The 9609-nt window shown below is 44.9% G+C and overlaps 1 protein-coding gene across 1 annotated transcript in view; it reads left to right on the top strand.

Annotated features, from left to right (window-relative positions):
* The first annotated feature begins 5153 nt into the window (after positions 1 to 5153).
* Positions 5154 to 9609, top strand: part of Cttnbp2nl (CTTNBP2 N-terminal like) — a 47434-nt gene continuing 42978 nt past the window's right edge. Inside the window, exon 1 of the mRNA XM_051199406.1 lies at positions 5154 to 5285. The gene's annotated coding sequence lies outside the window, so the exon portion shown is untranslated. The remainder of the gene's footprint in view (positions 5286 to 9609) is intronic.

Below are 9609 nucleotides of genomic sequence, written 5' to 3'. Positions count from 1 at the left end.
AGGTCTTTAGAATCCCCTACCTGAGGGGCTTTCTGCCTACCCATAAAAGGAAAAGCTGTCAGAGCATCATGGAGACCTCCGGGAAAGAAGCACAGTTGAGGGACTCAGCGGTCAACACTAGGGGGAGCAATAAGCTCAGGAAAGCGTTGAGGGCCACACCCAAAAATCTCCGCACTCTCCTGGTTCCCGGCAGCTCTGGTCCAAGAAAAGAATTAACAGTTGCCCAGAAAGACCTTCATGAGGACAAAAGGAGCGAGGGGAGTGCGGGAGCAGGGATAAAACACCATCCCTTCTGCTTCGGCCCGGTATGCCTGGTCTTTGAGCGTGGGTAGGACGCATAACTCCTCGTAGTCACTCCAGCTTCTTGATCTAGCTCACCCGCCAACGCCCCCACGTGCTCTGGGTCATAGCTAAAAGACTATTACAGAATATTGTAGAGTCCCGGGTGTTTAGTTGGAGAGCTGAGACCCACAAGGAGAAGGAGCTTCAGAAAAATCTCCAGGTGGTTTACAAAATCCCACGTGGAAATGATGGGCTACTTTCGTGTATCATCTTACTGGATATTCACAGGCTGGTGTTTGGGGCAGAGGTGAACGTCTCGTTTAAAGAAACTGAGGTTCGGGTAACCGCCCACACTTTGGTTACTATGCTCCATCGCCACTCACTATTTGCTCCTCTCCTGTTGCCCCCGTTTTTGTTTTTATGTGGTCTGGGGATCTGACCCAGACCCCTGCCTGTGCCAGGTAGGTGTTCTATCACTGAGCTATAATCCAACTCCCTCCCTTGTTTTAAAATTAGTTCAATCTACACACATAACTGCAAGAAAACAACTCAGCTCCAAGTATACCATAAATCATTAATTTTTTTTATTTTAGTTTACTTTTTATGTGTTTGAATATTTTACCTGTATGGATGTCTGTGTACCATGTGTATGCCTGGTGTCCTGGGAGACCAGAAGAGGATGTCAGTTTCTCTGGAACTGGAGTTGTGGGTGCTGGAAGTGGAATCCTGGTCCTCTGGAAAAGTAGTTAGTGTTCTTAACTGCTGAGCTCTCTCTCCAGGCCCCATAAATCAAAAAACAAAAACAAACAAACAAACTGTGATTGCATTTATTCATTTATTTGTGTGTGTGCATGGGTGCATTGCCATGATTTGGGTATAGAAGTTGAGAGACAATCTGTGGGTGTTCCTTCTTTCCTTCTACCACGTGAGTTCCAAGAATGGAACTCGGGTCATCAGGCTTGGCAGCAGGTGACTTTGCCCTTGACTATCTTGCCGGCCCCATAAATCAAAAGGACATTGTTGCCCTCTCTATTTTCCTAACCCACTGAGCATGGTGGAGATATGATGCAACATAGTAAATAAGAGGGTGCAAGATTCCTCAATTGTGGACTTATTTGTGCTCAATTTCCAAACCTGCAAAATGGGAATGTTAATATTCTACCGAGGGTACTGACACAGATGCTTTATGGGAAGTAACTCCACAGTGCCTGGCACACAGTTTAATAGTTAATCAATGCAGGCTATATATAATGGTTTTACAATCACAGCCTGTAATGATATTTAATAATCCATCTATTTCTTTTGTGCTATTTACCAAAGTGAAGTTAGAATTTAAGTGGGGAGATTACTTTGTCAACTAGATGTGTACTGAGTTGGTCCTCTAAAAATTACTATCTACCCAAATCTCAGAATGTGGACTAGTTGGGAAACAGGGTCTTTGCAAATATCATGAATTAAGATGAAGACAAGCAAAGCATAGTGGTACATGCTTATAAATCCACCTATTCATGATTTCTAAGCCAGCATGATCTATATAGGGAGAAAAACAAGTCACAGTGGGGAAGTCTCTCAATCCCACATTTAGTACCTTTATGAAAGATACTAAAGTTTCTATGTAGAAACGTGAGACAAAGGGATGGCACCAGGTGATGATGGAATCAGACGCTGGAATGATGCAACTGTAGCTAAGGAGTGCCAAGGACTGCCTGGAGCCACAAAGTAGTCATAGGAGGGATTGTCTTCACAGCCCCCAGAAGAACACAACCTGTCAAAGCTTGCTTGCAGACCTCCAGCCTGCAGACAGGGAGAGACTGTGTTCTGCTGTCCTAAGCCCCTACTCCCTGTTGATTTGTTTCAACAGCTTGTTGCAGAGCAGCTATCAGACCCTGGTTTTTGTATTTCCAGTCTACCCTCTTTTACTCTATCATTGCCTCCCAAGCCAGCAACAAACACTTAGAACATCTACCTACAAAGTTTGCCATTGCAGAAAAAAAACTTGACCCAAACTGATTTTTTTTTCTTTTTTCTTTTGTTTTATAAGACAGGCTTTTTCTGTCCAGCTTTGGAGTCTGTCCTGGAACTAGATTTGTAGACCAGGCTGGCCTTGAACTCACAGAGATCTGCCTGCCTCTGCTTCCCTGGTGTTGGGATTAAAGGTGTGGACCACCACTACCCGGCTCCAAACTGCAATGTTTTTGCATGTAAACAACATAAAGTTGTTGCCAGACACACAGGACCCATTTAATAAATATTTATCAACAAGCTGATAAAACATTAGACCAAAGCATCATATATTGTGTTATGCCTATTCAAGACATCATGAGCCTATTTTCTTCCTCTACATACTAAGACCCTAAATTTGTTTAAAAGATTGTATGTGCAATCACAAGATCCCAACAGAACTCACTGCCATTGTTGAAGGCTGAAGGTCACCTGAGGCTCAGAAGCCCTGACTGTTCACCACCTTGGGAGTGACAAATTGAAAGCCATCTTAACACTCTCAGGACTCTGAATCTTACAAGGCAGGGGTGATCTCATCCGTACTGAACCCTTCTACACTTACTCAGGAATGGGCTTAAAGCAATCTGTCGAGCCAGAGGAGTTGCTCATTGCTGTAAAGGATGTGGGGTCACATGGTAGTTTCCATTAGGTCAGCTTTGGAGTAGAATGGGTGGTGGTGGATTAATAGCTACAAAGGGAGGGAGAGGGAGGCTGGGAGAGCTGATTCATTGGAGCAAATCTTACAGTGAGTCAGAATCAAGCAGAAAAATAGCCTGTTGTCCTACATATGCCTCATTGTCTGGCAATGAGACACTTCCTCCATGCATACCCACAGGCAAAGCAAAAGGAAGGAGGAGGAAATGAAGACTTTTCAAGCTTGTGGCACGATTCCTGTACCTAATACTGTGTCTTTAAACCACCTCCAACATTGTGTCCTGTTCAGAGAGGTCTCCTATAGCCCAGGGTGGGCTACAGCTCACTGTGGAGCCAAGAAGGATCCCGAATTCCCGATTCTCATGTTTCCACCTCCCGGATTACAGGTGTGCACTGCCCTATCCAGCTGATTGTCTTTCTGAACCCAGAGCATGAGGTCTTTGTGAACTTCTCCGTGCCCTACATCACTCACTGCTCCAAAAGCACCTGGGCTGTACTAGAGCATCTCCACAAGTTGCCTCCCTGACCTTCTCACACCTGTAATGGCTAAGGGACATTTGGAGTTGTTGCCTTTGCTCTGCTGTCTTAAACACTATCCATGCCCCAGGACAGGTCCACCTGTGTGAGAATTGGTGGTTAACAGGATATAGCACAGGTTTGGAGTTACTTATTCTTGTAGTTTTTCTTTCTCATTTACTAACTCTATAACTTTTCACTGACACAAATGGATGAGCGTAGCTGTGATGATGAGAAACACCCTTTTATTTCCTCTAAACCACGGTTACACAGGCTGGCATATCTCTATCAGACTGTAAACTGCACCTGTCTTGAGGACTGTGTTTGCCTAAGGCAGTGGTTCTCAACCCTCCTAATTCGACCCCTCCAAACCATAAAATTATTTTCCTAGATACTTCATAACTGTAATTTTGCTACTGATATGAATCATACCGTGAATATTTTTGAAGATAGAGATTTGCCCTAGGGGTTGAGTCCCACAGATTGATAATCACTGACTAGCTAGGGTGTACTGTCTCTAATATCCCTCTTGCTAATAATTAATTATAAAGATTAGGAATAATGTATTCAGAGTAATACATTACTTGTTGTGCATTTAAATGCTAGGCTTCTCTTTTTGTTTGTTTGGTTTGGTTTTTCGAGACTGGGTTTCTCTGTGTAACTTTGGAGCCTGTCATGGGACTTGCTTTGTAGACCAGACTGGCCTCAAACCAGATCAGCTTGTCTCTGCCTCCCCAGTGCTGGACTTAAAGGCATGCACCAGCACCGCCCGCAAATACTTGGCTTCTTGTGTGTACTTGTTGCACGTCCTTTAAAACAACTTGATTATTAATTCAGCTCAATCACTTGTGAACTGAAGTGCAGCCTTTGGAATAGAAAACTAAAAACTCTGATCTCAGGTAGAGTGCATTCTCTTCCAGGCAGGTTATTTGGTCCTGTTTCTAGGGTTTGCTATCACTAAGATCTGCATTCCTGTGTTCACAAGGAAAGCCATTCCCTCTCATCTAACTGCTCTTTATTTCAGCTTCGTTACACACACCATTGCCCACGGTATGACGGGGCCCAAACGTACAAAGAGTGTTCCATACACCCACAAGGCGAGCATAGCGTGGGAAAACACACGTTTGCAATTATCTAACTTCGGCCCGAAAGGGAGGTCGGCCGGGCTCATGCCATCGTCTATCGAGTGCTATCTGGTTTGTTCCACCCTAGGATCCCCATAGCTAGAAGTCTTTTGTGCACCTATTGTGATGTGATTAAGAAGGTGCTCTCCGGGCGTTTTACTTTTATCTTTGCGCCCTTGCTTCCAACACCACACCCAAAGGCCAGTGCAGGAGGAAAAACAGAGCAAAGAAGCCACGTTACCAGGTTTTCACTAATTCATTCTAAAGCAGACGCTAAAACTCATTTGGTTTATTCACATTGTGAATAAAATCCCAATTAGGACACCACAAGGTGTTCAAAGGGCCCTGTGCCTCAGGCTCCCAGAAGGTGGAAAGTTGCTGAACCTTGGCCGGGAAGAGAGCGAGCCCACACTCCAGCGGGTCTGAGGAGGGTACTTCCTCCAGGAAGTGACGCGAGCTCAATCCCAGCCTGGCTCTCCCAAACAAAAGGGATCTTGGGGCCCCGGGAGGAGATGGGATGATTTTGGATAATCCCCACCTCCGGCCGGCGCGAATTGGTAGCAGGATCGCGAAGGCGAAGCTTCGATTGGCCGAAGCATCTGCCAGTCGCTGCCGCCGGCGGATGAGGGGGCGGGTCCTGGGAGGCTGGGGATGGGGAGCGGGCGGCGGAGGCGGCGGCGGGGAAGGATCCCGGAGCGCTGAGACCAGGTACGGAGCGCGGGCTCGGGGCTCGGCGGTGTTGGGGGGCCGGGTCCCCGAGAAAGCCTCCAGGCCTGGAGCGCGGGTGGGTTCCAGCAGCGGCCCCTGCCGCGGTAGGGATGGTCCCCCTAGGGGGCGGGGCCGCCGCCTCCAGCTCCCGGGATTCCCCGAGGAGGCGTCGCGGCATCCTCAGGGGTCCTCGGGGCTGTTCATTGTCTCTCGCTAGCATCCACCCCTCAGCAGAGATCCCCTCCTGACACGGTTCACGCCACGGTGCCTCGTACCCAGTCCCAGTCTCCGAGGGGGACTGGTGAGTGCAATCTTCGAGGCTGCAGCCCCCACACCTATATTGGACCCCCACCAGTCCAGACATCCCTTCTCACACCTGTCCTTCCTCGCAAGGGTGGGACCTGAACTAGTGTTCTACATAAAATCAAAAAACTGCGTTTTCCCTGTGAGGGATGGGCGAAGGGAAAAAAAAAAAAAAAAAAAAAAAAAAAAAAAAAAAAGACTGGACCTAGAAAGACATTTACAACAGCCAAAGCGGCCTTCCTTCCTCTTTAGTCCTTCCCATCCCCCAGCCTCTGATGCTCAACACTGCTCCTGCAGCCCCTCGGATCCTGTGTTCTCTAGCTGAGTGTTGAGTGCTGCTCGGCTTTGGGACGTTTTTAGAATGTGGCAGGAGAAATCATACATTGCCTCCTTCACATCTCCCTTTGTACCTTCTTCACCCTCCTAGTTCTTGTGGGAGAAGCCAGCTTTTAGGGGCTTTTTAGGTTTGAGTTGCCTTTTGGTTTTGCTTTTTATTCTACCCGGTTTCTTCCCTGAGAACTTGATAGGAAAGCATCCGCATATTTTATAGCAAGGTGGGTGTGTTAGCTATCAGCGGAGTTGGCCTTGTGTGTATAGAAATGCAGTGTATATTGTTTGACATTCAGTGAATAATAACATATTTTCAAATGAAACGGTGTCAAGGAGTCAATAAATGGCTTTGCACGAAGAATCCCCATCTCAGTTTGGAGTGGGCTGGTCCGTTGCTCAGGGAGACTGCAGTTAACCTTGAAGGTATACAGCAGGTTGAAACAAAAGACAGGAAGTATTTGAACAAAATTCAGGTTCAGTTGGCTAGGTTTATGATTAATCTGGTCCTGTGGCCTTTGCATTCTCTAGCCCTTCTTTCATAGTGGGATTTTTACCCCCAAAGGAAATGAATATACATGTGATGTGATTGTTTCTACCATGCCAGCATCGACCAAAATTTAGAGCATTAAAATAAAAGGCAGTTTGGGTAAATAAAGGCCTATTAATTTCTGTTCTCATGTAAAGCTACCCAAATGTCTCTGTAGCTGTGAAGATTTCCTCAAGCCATCAATTGTAAAGTACAAATGACTTTGGCTCCACATTAATGTCGTCCAATCTCCAGTAATCATCTGTAGCTAGCAGTACCTCCTTTAATTTTTCCCATATTTTTAGCATTTCACAATTTTAATCTCAAGTTCACTTGACTACTGGTTATTTATAGCTGGTAACTGAGCTACAGAGCTGCAGTCCCAGAGGGTGATTGGAGTGGCTGTTGTCTCTAACCTTCCCGAGTAGACTTCCTGAAGGTAATTACTTTTGAATAGTCAGGCTCCAAGGTTTCTGAGCCACTCTGGGGGCTTACAGATCTGCTCCATGATTGTTTCCAGATACCTAGTAAAAGGAAGCACAAAGAAACTGTATTCACCGTCTCTCCAGCAAACATAGTTTATTGCCATAGGAGGAAAAGATACATTATCCCAGCAATAGCAGGAAAAAAAAAAAAAAAAAAAAGAAAAAAAGAAAAAATCTTGAGGCAGAACAGGAAATCCCCAAAAGATATATCTTATTACTTGAGTAGAGAACAGAAAATAAACTAAGGTAAGACTTCAGGAAACCAAAAGAGTGCCGATTACCCAGATCTTGGCTAATAGAGAGGGAAAGAAAATAATGTCTGTTGTTTTGGCACAATAAGAGAGATCTGTTTAATATACCTATGGGTCTTGAGGGTATTTTGGTTTTGCTTTGGTTTTGCTTTTTGTTCTTTTAAATTGAGTGTGGGGCATTGGGTCTCACCATGTTCTGAAAAGGGTGCGTGCGTGCGTGCGTGTGTGTGTGTGTGTGTGTGTGTGTGTGTGTGTGTGTGTGTGTGTAGCCCAGGGTGGCTTCCATCTCATGTGTTGGAATTATGGCATGTACTACTATGTTCAATTCTAGTGGAACTCTTTCCTCTAACCTTTTCAATGTCTTTGGACATATTAGATGGAGAAAAGTGTTGTGTATAGTTTGTGAGTGTGTGTTTAGTGGATTTCATTAAATTATTCTTTGAGGGCATAAAGTCTGCTCTTTGTAGCTTCCACAGTGCCTAATAGGAACACTGTTACCTAAGGATCAAACTAGACAGATAACAGACTGATAACATACAGCACATCTTGTTAGTTTAAAACAATCTGCCTTCTGTCTTCGTGTAATGTATTTTTCCTTATCTGATATGATAGGAAATTGCAATATCTGAAGTGACTAAAATACTGACTTTTCTGTGAGAAAATATCTCTGGTTAGGTGTTATTTATTTTTCTGTCATGACATTTGAGCCAGACAAGAAGATGATCAGTTATAGTCATTTTAAAATTACATATGTATAAGAATCCAACTTAATGGAGATGAAGTGAGCTCTAGATAACATATTAGGAACTGCTGGTTATTTTGTATTTTAGTTTATAAGTACTAATGCTGGCTAGTTTTATGCCAGCTTCACAAAACTAAGAGCCATCTGGGAAGAGGGTACCTCAGTTGAGAAATGCTCCCACCAGACTGGCATGAGGGACAGCCTATGTATGGGGCGTTTTCTTGATTGATGGTGATGGCTGTAAGAGGGCCCAGCTCACTGTGGGTGGTGCCAACTCTGGGCTGGGACCTTCATGATGTCAGAAAGAAGGCAGAGCTAGTCAGTAAGTAACCTTCCTCTATGGTCTTCGCTTCAGTACCTCCGTCCAGGTTCCTGCCTTGAGTTCCTGCCCTGACTTTCCTCAGGGATGGAGTGTAATCTGAGAATTATAAGATGACAGAAACCCTTTCCTCCCCAGGTTGTTTTTGTTTGTAGTGTTCTATCATGTCAATAGAAATGCAAACTAAGATAACTGGTCTCCTTTAAGTGTTTTTGTTTTTGTTGTTGTTGTTTTGTTTTGTTTGTGAGATTTTTTTAAAATTGATTTTTGTGCTTTTCTCTTAACCCTATGCTGGGACTTGAACCTCAAACCTTCCACCTGAGCTACATCTCCTACCTCAGTTTTTGTGCTTTAACTTACCACTAAATGTATTAACTGGGCCCAGGCCATCATGGGCTTCTTGTTTTGTTTTGCTTTTTGTTTTTCTAGACAGGGTTTCTCTGTGTAGCTTTGGGGCATATCCTGGAACTCACTTTGTAGACCAAGCTGGTCTCGAACTCACAGAGATCCACCTGCCTCTGCCTCCTGAGCACTGGGATTAAAGATGTGCGCCACCACCATTCTGCCCTGTCATGGGTGAACACCATATCCCTAGTCTATTAAGGATTTATGCCAAGTCAGAGTTACATTTACGGTGCTGCAGGTTAGTTTGCTAACCAGAACTTGAATTCTTGGCTTCCTGTGGTGTGTCTTAGAGGTTGCCATTGAACTGATTTAGTGGTACGAGGGGAGAGACATTACTTCTATATAGGAAGATTGTTTGTGATAGTGGTCTGTGGGGTTGATGCCCTGGAGTGGCTTGCCAACCTGCTTTTAAAGGCTGTTTTTAATTACTGAATGCTTTCAGTTGATAACTGAAAAATCAAGTTCCAACTTTTAGTTCAAACCCCTCTCAGTGACTGTTTCCTCTATGAGGCACCTTAGGAGGGTCACACTTCAGATTGTAAGAGTTTGTGAACCTCCTACAGTGCCTCATGGAGAAAATAGTCATTGAGAGACACTACTGTTGTCATTAGCACTTAGCATGTGCATTAGAGCAGTTAATATGCACACCCCATTCTGCTCTCTGGAGGCTGAGGCAGATGCTCCTCTATGAGGCCACCTTAGTTCAAAAAGATAGAAGGAAAAAGGCTCTAGTCTACTTAAGCAGAAGTGAAATGGTGTTTGTCAGTGGGTTTCGTTTTGATTTGTAAATACCTATGTTTTGGGCTAGAGAGATGATCAGTGGTTAAGAGCACTTGTTGCTCTTGCAGAAAACCCAGGTTCAGCCCCAGCACCCACATGGAGGCTCACAGCCATCCTTAGCTCCAGTCCCGGAGAACCTGACACCCTCTTCTGATCTCTGCTGGCACCAGACACACAAGGTAT

Source organism: Phodopus roborovskii, unplaced genomic scaffold (genome assembly GCF_943737965.1).
Source record: "Phodopus roborovskii unplaced genomic scaffold, PHOROB, whole genome shotgun sequence".
Classification (NCBI taxonomy): domain Eukaryota; kingdom Metazoa; phylum Chordata; class Mammalia; order Rodentia; family Cricetidae; genus Phodopus; species Phodopus roborovskii.
Note: the sequence above shows the minus strand (reverse complement) of the source record. Positions and strands in the feature narration are given on the sequence as shown.